This window comes from Chiloscyllium plagiosum, chromosome 8 (genome assembly GCF_004010195.1).
Source record: "Chiloscyllium plagiosum isolate BGI_BamShark_2017 chromosome 8, ASM401019v2, whole genome shotgun sequence".
NCBI classification, from domain to species: Eukaryota; Metazoa; Chordata; class Chondrichthyes; order Orectolobiformes; family Hemiscylliidae; genus Chiloscyllium; species Chiloscyllium plagiosum.
Window position 1 is genome coordinate 88,266,185 of NC_057717.1, and position 17,632 is coordinate 88,283,816.

The 17,632-nt window shown below is 43.3% G+C and overlaps 1 protein-coding gene across 9 annotated transcripts in view; it reads right to left on the bottom strand.

Annotated features, from left to right (window-relative positions):
* LOC122552164 (EVI5-like protein) overlaps positions 1-17,632 on the bottom strand; it is a 264,526-nt gene that overhangs the window by 199,876 nt on the left and 47,018 nt on the right. For 4 of the 9 annotated variants that reach the window (XM_043694689.1, XM_043694685.1, XM_043694688.1 and 1 more), the window contains exon 2: positions 9,761-9,810. The gene's annotated coding sequence lies outside the window, so the exon portion shown is untranslated. Of the gene's footprint in view, positions 1-9,760; positions 9,817-17,632 lie in introns of those variants that run through there. The other 5 variants (XM_043694693.1, XM_043694692.1, XM_043694687.1 and 2 more) reach the window with 2 other exon arrangements.

The window sequence follows — 17,632 nt, forward strand, 5'->3', positions numbered from 1 at the left end:
GGGACCTTGGAGTTCAGGTGCATGATTCTCTGAAAGTGGAGTCCCAGGTAGACAAGGCAGTGAAGAAGGCTTTTGACATACTGGCCTCCATCAGTCAGGGCAGTGAGTATTGAAGTTGGGAAGTTATGTTACAGCTGTACAAGACGATGATGAGGTTGCACTTGGAATACTGTGTTCACTTTTGGTCAGCTTCCTATAGGAAGGGTATTATTAGACTGGAAAGAGTGCAGAAGAAATTTACAAGAATGTTGTCAGGTCTCAAGGGTCTGAGTTATCGGGAAAGATTGTACAAACTAGGACATTTTTCTTTAGAGCATGAGAGACTCAGAGGGATCTTATCGAGGTGTATAAGAATCATGAGAGGTATGGATAGGGTGAATGCACTCAGTCTTTTTCCCAGGGTTGGGGAATTGAGGACAAGAGGACATCAGTTTAAGGTTAGAGGGGAAAGAATAAAAGGGAACCTAAGGGGCAACATTTTTACACGGAGGGTGGTACAGATATGGTTGAGGTGGGTACGTTAACATTTAAAAGGCATTTGGACAAATACATGGATAGGAAAGGATTAGAAGGGTATGGGGGAAAGTGCAGGGAAATAGGGTTAGCATGAATGGACATCTTGGTCAGCGTGGCCCAGTTTGTGCCAAAGGGCCTATCTCTGTGCTGTAGGACGCTATGGCTGTACCTTGGCAGGTTTTAGCTAATCTCATTGGCAGGAGTGGGACACAGTAGCATATACAACCTTTCTGACAAGGCAGGATGGAGGGGTACACATTATTAGGCTTTGAAATACAGTGTTGGGAAGGTAGAAGCAAACTTAATGTAGCTTTCAAACAGATTTCTTGATAGACACTAAAGAGAGAGAGAAAGTACAGTGATATGCAGTGAGTAGCACTGATCAAATTAGTGCTGGGAAATGCCAGCATAGAGCTGTTCCATAGATTGGACTCCTGCAATGTACTAGAATTTGCTGTATGCAGTAATGAGACTCAATTGCTTAAATTGTTGCCTTTGGGATCTGGAATATTAGCTGTACTTATATTTAGCAAGTTGTTAAAAGGGCACTTACACTTGCAGGAGAGTCCTAACTTTCTTCAGCGAGTTTAATGGATTGTAACATGCAAATTTAGCAAACTCTTAATCTTACCATTATGTTTAAGGGCAAGACGATTTGAGAGAGACAGACACAGAGAGACAGACAGACAGACAAACAGACACAGAGAGACAGACACAAAACGGCAGAGCAGCATAAAGCTATAATCAAGTAATACAGAGATTCACAGATTGGGGCTTCTCCACATTTCCGACTGAAATGCACGATGGTAATGGCACGTGCAGAAACTTGCCTTTTTTTTATTCACTCATGGGATGTGAGTATTGCTAGCCAGGCCAGCTTTTATTGCTCATCTCAAATTACCTAAAGGTAGCTAAGAGTTAACCACATTGCTGAGAATCTGGTGTCATATGTAGGCCAAACCAGGTAAGGTTGGCAGACTTCCTTCCCTGAAAAACATAAGTGAACCAGATGGGATTTTTATAACCACTGCTGATTGTCGTGGAGTTACCACAAGACTAGTTTTGATTCCAGAATTTTAAAATCAAATTTCATCACCTGCCATTCAAACCCATGACCACAGATCGTTAGACTGGAGCTCTGGATGATCAGTCTAGTAACATTTACCAGCACACCATGGCATGTCCACATCTTGGTTTGCCAGCAAAATTGGGCAAATTGTCAAACTAAAGAATGGAAACAAAGTGAAGATTTTTGAAAAGAAATCTCCCAAATTTCACAGACTGTATTTCGAAAGTACTCAATTGACTATAAAGCACTTTGAGAAGTCTGACGGTCACAACATAATATGGCCATTATTTCAACTCATGTAGTGCCTGACCCAATAACTTCCCAACTGGCTTCGCAAAGAAGAGATATAAAAAAAATGGTGATGCCTCTGGCTGCAACAGATTTGATGTGGGCAGCACGGTGGCTCAGTGGTTAGCACTGCTGCCTCACAGCACCAAGGACCCTAGTTTGATTCTACCTTCAGGCAACTGTGTGGAGTTTGCATGTTCTCCCCATGCCTGCGTGGGTTTCCGTCAGGTACTCTTTTCTCCCACTGTCCAAAGATGTGCAAATTAGGTGGACTGGCCATACCAGGTTGTCCCATAGCATTCAGGGATGTTGCAGCTGGGTAGATTAGCCTTGGGAAATGCAGGGTTGTAAGGACAGGTAGGGTAGGTCCAGGTGGGATACTCAGTTGGTGTGGACTTGTTGGGCCAATTGGCTCATTTCCACACCATGGGGATTCTGTGTTCCATTAGCATAACAAACCCCTATAGCCACATTTATTGTAGTTTCACCACATTGATAATACCAATATATGATTGTACTGCATTCCATCAAGTCGACTGGCTCAATTCTGGCCTCCCCCCACCCTATCTGGCCTGATTAAGGATAAGGATTTTTGTAAGATCTTTCACTCTACACTCACTACTGTATGCCCAGGATAATATATGGGCATCTCAAAATCGTACTGAAGAACAATGTAACCATAATAAGGCCATGAGCTGTATAATGAGAAATACCATTCGACCCAAAACAGCCCTGCGAGCTTCACCTTTCAACTCAGCTCACCCTCCACTTTTGTGTATTGAAAACTCTCTTTACAATTCAAGTAAACAATCTATTAACTGAAAGTCCTCACACCAAAGCTCAAAGATCAGGACACCTTGCAGATCAGAATTTCCTTCCTCCAAAGGGAGCCCTCATTCAACCTCAAGTCTAAATTGCATTAGAATATCTCACTAATCAGGTTCCTCAGAAGGGATTATTAATATTTCACTGTCACATGCACATAGTCTAAGCATCAAACCAGTAAACATAATAATAGTTACATGCCTGGCAAAGCCCCATGCCCAGAATGCATAGCTTGTACCGGGCACAAAGATGGAAACCACAATTAACTGGAGATCAATCGTGTCGTCGTTTGGTCAGGTATTTCTCTAAAGAAGCACCTTGCTATCAGTAACATTTGCACATTTGCTGATAGGCCTTAGTTTGCAAAACGGTCAACACAAATAGTGGTGCACAACCGAATGCCAGTTTAGCTCATTGTGCACGAATGTGGACTACAGGCTGTGCAAGGTAAAAACAGAAAAACCACGGATGCTGTAAATCACAAACAAACACAGAAATTGCTGGAAAACCCTTGGCAGGTCTAGCAGCATCTGTGGAGAGAAATCAGAGTTAACGTTTCAGGTTGACTGACCCGTCCTTTCAACCTCTGGTAGCTGGGGAAATGTTGGTTTATATGCATAAGATAGGGTGGGTGGGAGGGGGTTAAGGATGAAACTTTATTGCTGGAACAGCACAGCAGGTCAGGCAGCATCCAGGGAACAGGAGATTCGACGTTTCGGGCACACTGTGCCCGAAACGTCGAATCTCCTGTTCCCTGGATGCTGCCTGACCTGCTGTGCTGTTCCAGCAATAAAGTTTCAACTTTGATCTCCAGCATCTGCAGACCTCACTTTCTCCAGGGGGTTAAGGAGTAAATTATTGGTGGGGATAGAGCCCAAAGAGACAGGAAAACAGTTGGACAGAGGAGTGGGTAACGATCCAACTCTGAGGGTGAACAGCTATTTATGAGGGCTGTTATTGGCTAACCGTTGGGACGGAGAGATAACCTGATGTGGATGAATTGGGGTAAGGATATGGGAGAGCTCAAGCCCTCAAGCTGTTGAACTCAATAAAGTCCAGAAGGCTGCGGGGTTCCCAAGTGGGTAATAAAACCTCCTCAGGAGACCACACACCAGTTTAATCTTTTAAGAAGGACTAAATTTAAACTCTAACCTTCCCTCATTGTGTCCCAATCGCATCTATTTCCCCAATACTGACACAGACACATTTGCCAACATCGTAGAACTCCTCTTTCACCCCAATATTGAACTTGTTTCCAATCCCTACCCCTGAAAAACCTGCAAGCAACTCCAACCTATTCCAACTAACTACCACATTGCACTCGCCCTTCCCACACACTTCACCATGGCATACCCTCTCAGAGGACAGCAGAGTCTTGGCTGCAGTCCTTTTTTTAAGCTCCCTGCCCAAGAGACAGCCAGGTGAGTCAATCTGGCTGCTCCTTTGACAGGAAACTATTTTTGCATTGAGGAAGCCCAGGTTTCTTAGCTTTGCAAGATGACCCCTCTCCACCAGGGCAGTGAAATCAAGGCCCAAGATATTTGCTCTAGTCGCTCACGTTAAAGATTCCATGCCAATGACAGAGCAGGGTACGAATAACAAGTATCAGAAAGGGCAGTGGATGATGGAAATCAAACCAAAGCAGAAACTGCTGGAAAAGCTCAGCAGATCTAGCAGTGTCTGTGGAGAGAAATCAGAGTTAATGTTTCAGGTGCAGTTCTGAGGAAGGGTCACTGGACCTAAAACGTTAACTCTGATTTCTCTCCACAGATGCTGCCAAGCTGGAGTATTGTTTAAATTAAAACTCTTGCTATCCTGACTAATAATCTGCCTTCAATCAGCACCATTAAAAACAGAGTTATTAATCTCCAAAAGGAGAACTCACCATACACTGCATTGAAACAATAGAGGAAACAGTGATTTATACTGACTGTAATGATGAGTTTTTAAAGGTCAAATCTTTAGACAAAAAAAAGTTGTTCTAATTAAGTCCAGTGCACAATAAATAACAACTTGCATTCCTATAGTACATTTGAGAGTAAAATATTGTAAGGCCTTTGAACATAGTGTTCATAAATTTACAGAATAATAAGGAGTTATCAGAGTCTGCTGAAAGGTTTGGTCAGAGAGAGAGATAGATCCAAGGGGTGTACTGACGGAGGAGAATGCCCACGGCTGACAGTACACACAGAGGGAATTCCAGAGCCGAGGAATGCATTGCTGCCAAAGGTGCAGCAGTTGGAAAATCAGGGACGTGCAAGTGGCTCGAAACAGATACATAGAAATTTCAGATTGCTGTTGGTTAATGGAGGTTGGCAGTACATAGAGACAACATCCAAAGCAAAGAGGAGAATTTTAAACACTGCAAGACTCCCATATGGAAACCTAAATGAAATCAATTTCGGTAAAGGGACAGTACAAAGAGATCTGGGTGTTCTTGTACACCAGTCAATGAAGGCAAGCATGCAGGTACAGCAGGTAGTGAAGAAGGCTAATAGCATGCTGGCCTTCATAACAAGAGGAATTGAGTATAGAAGCAAAGAGGTTCTTCTGCAGCTGTACAGGGCCCTGGTGAGACCACACCTGGAGTACTGTGTGCAGGTCTGGTCTCCAAATTTGAGAAAAGACATTCTGGCTATTGAGGGAGTGCAGCGCAGATTCACGAGGTCAATTCCTGGAATGGCAGGATTACCTTACAATGAAAGACTGAAGCGACTGGGCTTGTACACCCTTGAAAGAGTTGGACAGAGCTCTCAAGGATAGTGGAATCAGGGTTATGGGGATAAGGCAGGAACAGGATACTGATTAAGAATGATCAGCCATGATCATATTGAATGGTGGTGCAGGCTCGAAGGGCAGAATGGCCTACTCCTGCACCTATCGTCTGTTGTCTATTGTCTAAATGAGAGTTAATGTAGTTCAATGAGCAGAGAGGTGATAGGTGAACAGGGTTTGGGGCGAGTCAGGATAGGAACACAGATTTTGACAAGTTCAAGTCTGGAAGGAATGGAAAGTGGGGAGGCTGAGGGCAGCACTAGAATAGTCAAACACAAGGCATCAAAGTCATGAATGAAACGGTTTTAGTAGCTGATGAGCTGAATCAGCACTTCCCCGTGTTCAGTTGGGATTCAACTTCCACTGACCCTGAACAGGATATTGGCTAAGTAGTGTAACAAACCAGGGATAGCAACAGAGTTAAGAACTGACGGTGAGGTCCAACTGGGTGTTTGCAATATTGACATGAACCCTGAGATTGTGTTTTCAGATGCTGTTGACAAGGGGCATTCTGGATACCCTGATGGTAACTGCTCTAACCCAGCAATGATTCTGTGACCCACTATCTTTTAATGAAAAGTGAGCAGACATTTAAAATAATGCTCAGTGAGGAGTTTGGATCGCTTCGTTCCTGTGATTTTTAAACAAAGAAATGCTCAGATCCATCTATTTTTAAACCTTATGCCAGTGATTTAAAACAAGGAATAAATATATTTCCAGACAAAGGCAAATCAATAAGCTCGCCGCGCACACACAAAGCAAGAAAATAACTGAGCAATGCAATTAAAAGCTGAACTTTGGTTTGAAGCAAACCCCCTGAGATACACCTTCATGTTTATCCTTGAGGAAAGCATCTGACCGTGTTAAAAAGAGAAAGCAGACTCATTCAATAAAGGCAGCAATTCATGTCTTCACCTACTTTCCACCATGTATACTGTTCATGTCATTTCCCAAGTCAGGTTTGCACAGTGGTTAACTATCCAATCATTCGAACAATTTGCATGTGTATAATGCACATTAGGTTCCTTCTCACACAGGAAATCTGGATTTGTTTCCATGGTTGCAATGGGTTAGTTCCTGAAGCAATATTCAGCTGTTTGAAGGGGTCTTCTACCACAATGGCACTGTTCCTGTCACTGAGCCAAAATATCTGGTTCAAATCTCACCAGCCCCAGAAGAATCTCACAATGAACTTTAATTTTTTTTCTTTATTCATTCACAGGATGAGGAGGTCACTGGCTAGGTCAGCACTTATTGCCCAGCTAGACAGCAGTTAACAACCAACCATGTTACTGTGGGTCAGGAATCACAGGTAGGCCAGACCAGACCAGACCAGGTAAGGATGGCAGTTTCCTTCTCTAAAGGATATTAGCAAACCAGGTGGGGTGGGGTGGGGGGGGGGGTCCCGATAATCAGCAATTGATTCATAGTCATCATTAGACTCAATTCCAGATTGTTTTATATTGAATTTAAATTCCACCATCCGTTGTGGAGAGATTCAAACCTGGGTCTCTCAATTAATGCAATAATACCACTAAGCCATCACCCACATTGAATAAATTTTTTTGTTATGAACTAATGGGCTAATATGCATTAGGAGTTATAAGTAGTTTATAATGTCTTATGAAGAGAGATTGAGCAGTTTAGACCAAAATAATGGAGTTTAGAATGAGAGAGGATCTAAGTTAGTTTTAGTTTGGATTATATTTTGTCAGACAATTGGATGATGGAGGGTATGGAGCTGTCATTTTATGTTGAATGTCACATGACTTTAGAAAATGCTGAAAATTTCTTGCTGGTAAATAACAGCCTGTTATCAGTGACCAACAATCCAGGTAATCAGTATATTGCAAAAGATACCGGCAGTTTTTCTATTGTCATCCTAGTGTTTGATGAATGAACCCGATGCACCCCCAGTCACTGAGTCAGCATCCACAATGACTAAGAACACAGGGTCCTGCAGAGTCACTGTGTTACCAAGCTCAGGGTTCACCGGGTCTTTCCCATGAGCAAGCTTCATCAGGACTGGGGGAAGGGGGCTGAGAAAAAAATAGGGGAGGCGGTTTGAGCTGCGACAAAGATAAATGGGATGGAGGTAGATGGCAATTGTGATAAGTTGATGGGGAGGATAGAATGGATAGGTGGGAAGGAAGATGGACAGATAGGTCGAGGGGGTTGGATGTGGGATGCACGAACATCAACTAGCCACAAAACAACATGACCCTCTTCACTAATATCCTTACATACAGATAAGGAATGACACGACTTCAGCTGGGACAATACATCCATCCGAGGACAAGCCAAACAGAGTCACGCATGAGAATTCCTAGAAGCATGGCATTCCAACCAGAACTCTATCAACAAACACTGAGTTAGACCCCATCTACCACCCCCTAAGAAAAGGGACAGGAAGTGACTTCACCACAGGAAATAGCATCACCAGAGGAAATGACATCATCAACCCATAGAAACCCAAAGATATAAATAGAAAGCAGGAATTATCAATAGTGCTTCGCCCGGAGGCCCACTGAAGATATTACCTAATAAGGTGACAAAACGTCTGAAAATGAACCTTCCAGCTCAGTGAGCAAACCTATATCCAGAACCTCAACCAGAGCTACAAATCTTGTCAAAACGCACTAAGCTAAGGCCTGGTATAAACTTGAATGTTGGAGTCGAGAGTGAATTTTGTGAAAGACTGGTTCCACAATCACTGATACAGCGACACTGCTATCAACATCTATTAGAACCGGGTGACCATTTAACCAGATGGCTATTTTGATTGGTTCTGATTTGGATGTTGCTGAACAATTTAACTGGTGGAACTTTCAGACTGTGCTCTCTCCTGTATACCACCTTACAAGTTCTATTATTCCATTTAAGCCTGGTGGGATTCTTTTGCTGTCTCAAGTCCCATACTGGCAACAACTACAGCGGCTTGCCGGCCTGGCTCCTGGAAGCAAGGTTTAACCCTTTTGGCTGAGGCTTGGCTTTATTTAGGGGTTTTGTTGTGGGCTGACCTAGAGTCCCTGTGTTGAGGAGATGTCCTTAATGAGGTTACACAATTGCCTTCACTCAGATGGTGTTCCCCAAGCCCAGGCGGCCTGACTTCAATGTTGCACCTGCCACATTTCCCAATGATGAAGCCAGTTGTAGTGCCTGTTTGAAGTTCACTTGGGCTTCAGCCAGTCAGCACTTTTGCACAGTTACATCATTAATCCCACATACCAAACGGTCTCTTGGCATTTCAGCAAGGGTTAAACCAAAGTCACGTGCCACTGCCTTGACCTCAGCAAAACCCCTGGTTCTTGAATCGCCGAGCAAAACCAATAGCATCTCAGAATTAGGCAGGCAGCTCGGGATCATAATGCTCCTTAGTTAAATCTGTAACTCTTGAAAGGTTTCTGTATTTGGTACCTCAGGGAATGTCAGGCTGCTAATAACTGAAAAAACTGTGGGTCCACAAGTTGTCGGGATAAACACTCGTAGTTTTTCTGAGTAGATGAAAAACTAACATATTCTTTCCATGCACTGGGCCCAGTCAGTCATCAACAGCAGGATTGAACGAGTCAAGCTTCCCAAATAATGGCATGACGTCAGAAATACTTACCCCAACTCAAAAGCGATCCGAAGGACACGGGCAGGGAGCATTTTGTGCGGTTAATCAAATGTTGGATAACAGTTAGCCAAGCATCAGGACCTTGTGATCTTGTTCGGATAATCCGAAATTCAGTTAATCAAATGGCAGCTAGAGCTTCTTCTGTACGTCCTTCCTTAACTAAGGAGTCCAATACTGTATACAATATTCCAAATGTGATCTCACCCTTTGTACGGGAAGCATAACCTCCTTGGCCTTGTATTCAATTCCCTTCACAATAAAAGATAACCAGAGTGTGCGTTTCTCTTGTCACCGTGGGAGTAACCCCAGAGGCCTGTATCACCAAGTCATCCTTTACACACACACACACACACACACACACACACACACAGTCCTTAACAGACGGCCAGCTCTCAGAGTGAACAGGATGTCTGACACACCTGCACTTTTCCTTCAGTCAGGCCTCCCCGATTGGACCAGATTAACATTCCCAATCAGGAAACGCATTCTCCTGCAGAGGGGCGAGCATGTAATCTACAGGATAAATTGCCACCTCTATGCTGTAACCAATGTATGATTCTTGAGCCAAGAACCAGAGCACTTGACAAAAAAAAGTTTAAAACACTGCCTTAAACTCTCACGAAAATTACAATACAGATCATAAAAAGCAGTACTGCCTTCCTACTCACCAAATTTCTCACCTCTGCTCCTTACTGACTGGGCACTTGTTAGGATCAGTCTGCGGAGAGAGCATGTACAGTATATTAAACAAGAACAGAAAATAAAAGTCAGCCAAATAGGGCAACCTGACACTGCTTGTGCTAACTGTATACAGTTCAATTCAGGATGGGGGAAAACAGGCAGCATACACGGTGACTCCCAACAATGTGCAATATCCCTTGCCATGTCCCATTACATGGAGGATCGGAGTGAACAGCAATATCCAAAATGTAAGGTGACTCATCACCACCTTCTCATGGTCACTTGGGCTAAGCAGTAAACGCTAGAGAGGCTAAATCCTATCAAGAAGACATTTTTAAATAAAATTCAATTGAGTATTTTTCAAACCCAAAATTTCACAGCATAGCTGAATCAATGATGGTAAACCACATATAAGGTAACAATTTTCTGACAAATTCAAGTTACGGTCCCATGTGGCAGAAAACAAACATGATCAATACTCGCTGTGGGAGTTCAGCCTGCAGCTGTGGGGAAACCCAGCATCGTGTACAGGTCATAACATTGTTTTCTGTGTTCCTATGTCCTCGATCATTGGCATTCCTTGAAATTGGCTTGATGAGTGAAAGGTGAATAGCTTCAAGAAAATGTGGCTTTTTCAGCAATATTCAGGTTTCACATCACCAGATCACCATTTCTGCCCAAATGGTGTGTGAAGACGGTGGGGAAGCACTTCGATCCAAGCCAACTTGTCATTTACATACAATGGATAGCATCACACCTGCCTTGAATCTCCTTATCTGAGCTGACAGCAGTGGTTTTGGGGGGGACATGTAACATACACAGGAATTTACAAATGAGAGAGAAATAGGTCACCAATAAAAGGAAAGCCTGAATATAACATGACAATTATTGCAGAAATACAGGTTGTAGCATAGAATCCCTTTCATATGGAAGTAGGCCATTCAGCCTATCGAGTCCACACCATACCACCCAGCACCCTATCCCTATCCCTATCGTGCTGCATTTCCCATAGCTAATCCACCTAGCCTGCAGATCATGGGCAATTAAGCAGAGCCAATCCACCCAACCTGCAGGTTGTGTCTGTGGGAGGAAGCCCAAGCAGACACAAGGAGAATGCCTGTGTGGAGTTTGCATAGTCACCTGAAAGTAGAATTGAACCCAGGTCCCTGGTGCCATTAGGCTACAGTGCTAACCACTGAGTCACCATGCCACCCTTGTCTGTTGTGGTAAAGGTCAAACAGAGTTAAATGTTGAGAGAAGTTAAGTGACTTTAGTGGTTGGGAGAACTTTATTCTTTTCATTAAAACAAAAAGATGGTTTATTGGTTCCTGGAAAAGCTCAGCAGGTCTGGCAGTAACTGTGAAGAGAAATCAAAGTTAACATTTTGGATCCAGTGACCCTTCCTCAGAACTGACATGTTGGTTGATATGCAGAAGATAGGATGGGGGAAGGTGGTAAGGAGTAAATGAGAAGTGGGGTTGAACCCAGAGAGAACAACAGTTGGACAGACAAAGAGTGGATAACAACCTGGCTGGGAGGATGAGTAGCTGTTAATGCAAACTGGCAGCACTGCAGCAAGCCTGAGACAGATGCTGGCCAGGGATAGGTGGGTGTTACAGTGCCAGGTAATGGCAAGTTCAGGGTGTGTTTTGCAGGCAGAACACTGGCGTTCTGCAAAGCTGTCACCCAGTCTACACTGCAATTGCCCACTGTAGAGGAGACCACATTGAACAGCAAATGCAGTAGATTAGATTGTGAGAAGTGCAGGTAAAATGCTGCTTCACCTGGGAGGTATATTGGGCCCTTGGATACTGAGGAGGCCGGGGGAAGGTGGTGTTAAGTCTTTGGTGGTTGCAGGCAGAGGTACCATGGGGCTGTGGGAGGAATGTTGGGAGTGAAGGAAGAATGGACCAGGGTGTCCCAGAGGGAATGGACCTTGCAGAAGGCAGACAAGGGAGGATAGGGGAATATGCATTAAAGGATCTTGTATGCATGCATGATGTTGATATTAACTATGTCGGGTGACGTTGGACAGAATACACTGGCTGAAGAAGTGGGAAGTAAAAGATTCCAACTCTGCTTCCATTGTACGGAAAGATTTTCACGTTACCACATTTGAGTGGGCAGTAATGAGAATGCTAGGAGAAAATGAGGACTGCAGATGCTGGAGTACCAGAGTTGAAAAATGTGGTGCTGGAAAAACACAGCAGGCCAGGCAGCATCCGAGGAGCAGGAGAATTGACGTTTCGGGCATAAGCCCTTCTTCAGGAATGAGAATGCTTACAACTGCACGAGATCACCACACCCGTTTCTATACCTGACCATGCAAAGGCCATACATATTCCAGCACATTCAGTATTTGCCCACTCATATCAGCACAATTTTAAAGGTGAGCATTGAAAGGAATTTATAACAATTAGACAGCATTTTTTTCATTTATATTCGAAATTTAAAAATCAGGTCACCAAATCAGTGGGGATTTACAAGACTGATTTGCATTTTGTAAGAGCAGCAAAATATTTGAAAGATGACATAAATATTTCTTACAAGTTCTACCTCTAAAAGATGCTCTTCAGAGAGTCAGCGTGAATTTGATAGGCTGAATGACCTGCACTGTAGGGATTTTATGATCTTCTTAATCTTGAATAAAAGCCATGTAAAAATAAAAATTGTGAACATTGCTGGGAAAATATCAGCCATTCTCAAGTGCCCCCAAAGTGCTGGGGAGCAGCTTCTGCAAACCACTACAGTTCACTTTGAGCAGTCACACCCACAGCTTTTCCCAGGAGGGAGCTCCAGGATTTTGACCCAGTGACAATGAAGGAATTGCAGGACAATTCCAAGTCAGGATGGTGTGTGGCCAGGAGGGAAGCTTGAAGGTGGTGTGCAAATGCCAGTGTTATAGCTTAATTGGAATAGTTTGGATGTGGTTGTCGTTACTCCTACAACACAAGTCTTCAGAATTGCATCTGGGATGTCGTCACCACACTGTTTTTTTTTTTGCAGTATCCAATACCTCAGCCATTTCCTGATTCACTCTGGTGTTTTTCACTAAATGTTCTGCCTCTGCCATCAGTGAAGATGTCCATATTCAGATAATTTGACACACACTGATAAAATAAACCTTTTGAGCTCTGTATATAATTTTAACAAGAAAACAGAAATCAGTCCAGAGAGAAGAGGAACATTGGATGCAACTAGTTTGAGAGGTTTTTGTTTGAGTTATTTTATGGTCTGGGACCAGCTGAACCTGTGGATTTGAACATATTTCAGATATTTTGCCTATTTGGGGCAGCAAATGTTTATATGATTATGATGGTAATCATGCACATGCAATAAAATGCCTGCTGAGCATCAGTGTCACACTCAAACAGCCTGCAAGTTCAAACAAATTCCACAAAGCTGCTGCTAGTCAGTGCTGCTGGAGGGATAGATTTCACTATTACATCCTTGGTATCCTCCCACCTGCATTCATACTGTCTACTCTGACTTTGTTCAGTATCATTCGTTCTGACTCTGACTAGAGCTTAACAACAGAGGTCACTTGACCCACTGAATCTTAATTAGCTCCCTCTAAAGCAATCCAATCAGTCCCGCTCCCGCAACTTTATTTCTTCCATGTGCCTGTTCAATTTCTTTCAGAATTGTTGACAACTTCCACCCCTTGTCAGCAGCAAGTTGCAGTGTTTGCTGCTTGCTGTGTAAGAAGTTCTTAATCACATTCTCCTTTCATCTTGACAAGGTGTCTGCCACCATCAGCTACTGAGAACAAATTTGCAGTCTACTTTAATGAAAGTCTTATCGCAGGAATAGCACAAGCAAGCGAAGAAACTATCACAAAAAATTGCCAATGAATGGACAGTCACAGCAAAGTAGCCTGGCTGCATTGCAAAGTAGGTCCAATGCTAGCACCAAAGTGAGTACACAGTTGACTGTATGTTCCAGCTTTGCTCATCTCAGCAGTTCAGATGAAGTTGTGAAGCCAATATATTCATTTACCTTCCTGAGTGGAAGGTATGATCATGGAGCTATAACACAACATGAAACTGCATCTCCAATAACTGAACTAAGCAGTTTCAATTGTTTAGGCAATGCCTGGCTCATAGGAAACACCATCTAAAATTAGGAGCCCATTTCCATTTCTTGCTTTGCAACTTTCAAATGAGGTTACATTTCTCACGATGACTTTCTGGGGTCTAACTATCAATAAAATAGCACTAGATGGATGAGTAGGACAGGCACAGTTCAAAGCCAAACATTACCAGGAGTTATCGAGTCAGCACCAGAAAATCAAAGATAGCTGCCTGTCAATCATGACGTGGTGCAGCCATTGTTGGACTGGGGTGGACAAAGTGAAAAATCCCACAACACCAGGTTATAATCCAACAGGTTTATTTGGAAGCACTAGCTTTCAGAGCGCTGCTTATTCTTCAGGTGGTTGTAAAGCAGGACCATAAGACAGAATTTATAGCAAAAGATTACAGTATCATGCAAGTAAAATGATACACATTTTACACAGCTTCACAACCACCTGAAGGAGCAGCACTCCAAAAGCTAATGCTTCCAAATAAGCCTGTTGGGACTATAACCTGGTGTTGTGGGATTTTTAACTATGCCTGTCAATCATAAGCATTTTCAGAAATCTGCCATACTACACACACACACCCACACCCCAACAATATTCTGCTAGTTTACATAGTGGCCTCACAGAGCACAAAACTGAAGAATCTATACATATGATGGTGCCATAAGTGGTGACTTGTAAACTTTTCATTGCACTCAGGTGAATGTGTGACAATAAAGCTAATTCAATTCAAACTCCACAGTCGGGATAATTTCAGTAATATGTCAAGAACCAAATTCAATTAAATGCCACAGTTACTGTACCACAAGCAGTATTCAATAAAATTAATAAAATTAGCACAAAACTGGGCATGGTTATGAGGAGGATGCAAAGATTCTTCAGGGCAATTTAAACCAGTTGAGTGCGTGGGTAAACACATGGAAGATGTAGTATAACATGGCTAAGTAGGAGTTATACACTTTGGACTGAAAAACAAAACAGTTACAGTATTGTTTAAAAAGCACAAGGGGCAACTTAGCTATGAGAAATTAGGGAGTATGACTTAAAAGGGTTGACAGTGGCTAGGCATGGCAAATATTTAAACAGCATATGAAACAAATGTAACTATTGTGCATTCCTGTCTGCCACGAAAATAAAATGGGAAACATAGCCAAACAATAGCTGACAAGAGAAATTAGGAATTGTGTCAGGAAGGGGAAACTGGCCAAAAAACAAGCAGCAGATATAACAATTAGGATCAGTTTAGATTTCAGTGAAAAAGAGGGCAAAGGGGGAAACCTCAGTACGCTTGCACTGAATGTAAAAACTGAATGTAAAAACTTCCGTGGATATGTGAAGAGAAAAAGATTAGTGAAGACATAACAGTCAGAAGTAGAAGTTGTATTGGACAACAAAGGAATGACAAACCAATTAAACCAAACTGGCTTAGTCTTAGGAGACAGAGGGTAGTGGCGGAAGGATGGTTTTCCAAATGGAAGGTTGTGACTAGTGTTCCACAGGGAGCAGTACTAGGATCTCTGCTGTTTGTGGTCTACATAAATGGTTTGGAGGAAAATGTAGTTGGTCTAATTACTAAGTTTGTGGACAATACAAAGATTAATGGTATTGTGAATAGGGAGGAGGATTCTCAGAGGATACAGCAGGATATAGATCAATTGGAGGCATGGGCAGAAAAATGGGAGGAGTTTAATCTAGACAAATAGGAGGTGATGCATTTTGGAAGGTCAGGTACAGGTGGAAATGATAGAGTGAATGGCAGATCCCTCAGGAGTATTGACATGCAGAGGGATCTAGGTGTGCAGGTCCCCAGATCATTGAAAGTGGCAGTACAGGTAGATAAAGTCAAAAAAGGCTTCTGGTATGCTTGCCTTCATTGGAATGGGCATTGGGTAGAAGAATAGGCAAGTTATAAAACTTCAGTTGGGCCACACTCTGAATATTGCATACGGTTCTGTTGTGATTCTGTTCGCCGAGCTGGGAATTTGTGTTAAAGACGTTTCGTCCCCTGTCTAGGTGACATCCTCAGTGCTTGGGAGCCTCCTGTGAAGCGCTTCTGTGTTGTTTCCTCCAGCATTTATAGTGGTTTGTCTCTGCCACTTAATAGTAGTGTTGTCCCAGTCGAATTCATGTTGCTTGTCATCTGCGTGTGTGGCTACTAAGGATAGCTGGTCATGTCATTTCGTGGCTAGTTGATGTTCATGGATGCAGATCGTTAGCTGCCTTCCTGTTTGTCCTGTGTAGTGTTTTGTGCAGTCCTTGTGTGGGATTTTGTACACTACGTTGGTTTTGCTCATGCTGGGTATCGGGTCCTTCGTCCTGGTGAGTTGTTGTCTGAGAGTGGCCACTGCAGCAGACAGCTGGAACGGACAACCGGAAGTGGCAGATACAAATCATTATAAATGCCGGAGGAAACATCACAGAAGTGCTTCACAGGAGGCTCCCAAGCACTGCGGATGTCACCTAGACAGGGGACGAAACGTCTGCATCACAAATTCCCAGCTCGGCGAACAGAACCACAACAATGAGCACCCGAGCTACAAATCTTCTCATAAACTTTGAACAGCTATGGGTGAGAGACGCTAAGACAAGCCAGGAAATGGGAATCCTGTGCCAACCGCCTCAGCACCACATACAAACAACTCCGGTTCCTGCACGAATGCCGAAAGAATCGAACCTTCCACCATGTGTCAGATACAAACCACCAGTCAACAACCCACAAGCCAGGGACACAGCCAGACAGAACGGATTCAGGATGATCCAGGTAATGATTAGACACACACAACAGACTACACAAATACAGCAAAAAATCGTTAATTTCAAAAACCACCAATCAGGAATGGACCCGGACCATAGAACAGGCCGTCACCATAGGACAGAACAGGACCACACACCGCAAAAAAAAAGCACTAAAAGAAAAAATGGCCAACCTAACACACAACTGAGAGGACACCACAACAGACACCTGGGTTAAAAACCTCTCCCACAGACATGGGAGGAACAATACTGGCCAAGGGACTCAACCACAACCACAGGGACGCCAAGACAGCAGACTTCCTAGCAGCACTAGAATGCACACTCAGGAACAATGGACTGACAGAAGAGACACAACAAACAGTGAGGCAAAGTATCGTACCCCTGATAACAAGGAAAAAACAAACACATAACCTCAACACCAAGGAGGGGGAAGCACTAAAATCACTAAGAAACAATAAGAACATAATCATACTACCAGCAGACAAAGGCAGAATGACGGTCATCCTGGACAAAGCAGAATACATCCAAAAAGCACAACAACTACTTGCAGATACCAACACCTACCAAAAGAGGGAGTTTGACCCCACCCCACAGCTCACCAATAGGATAAATAACACACTGAGGAATCTACAAAAAAACGGACAGATAACCAGGTCGGACCTACAAAGAATGAAACCTGAAAGCAACAACACCCCCAGATTCTATGGACTACCTAAAATGCACAAACCAGACATCCCACTCAGACCCATAGTATCACCACCAGGGACACCATCACACAAACTGGCTAAAGAACTACAGCAGAAACTGAAACACCCGATCAGCGGATCCAGACACTCTATACAATCAACACAGGAATTCTTGGAGATCATCAGAAATATACACATAGACAAGGAAGAAACCATGGCCTCATTTGATGTAACGGCACCGTTCAAACAGATTCAATCAATAAGCACATCGACCTGGACCCAATATACCGACCACTGCAACGGACAGCTGGAACTGACAACCGGAAGCGGCAGAT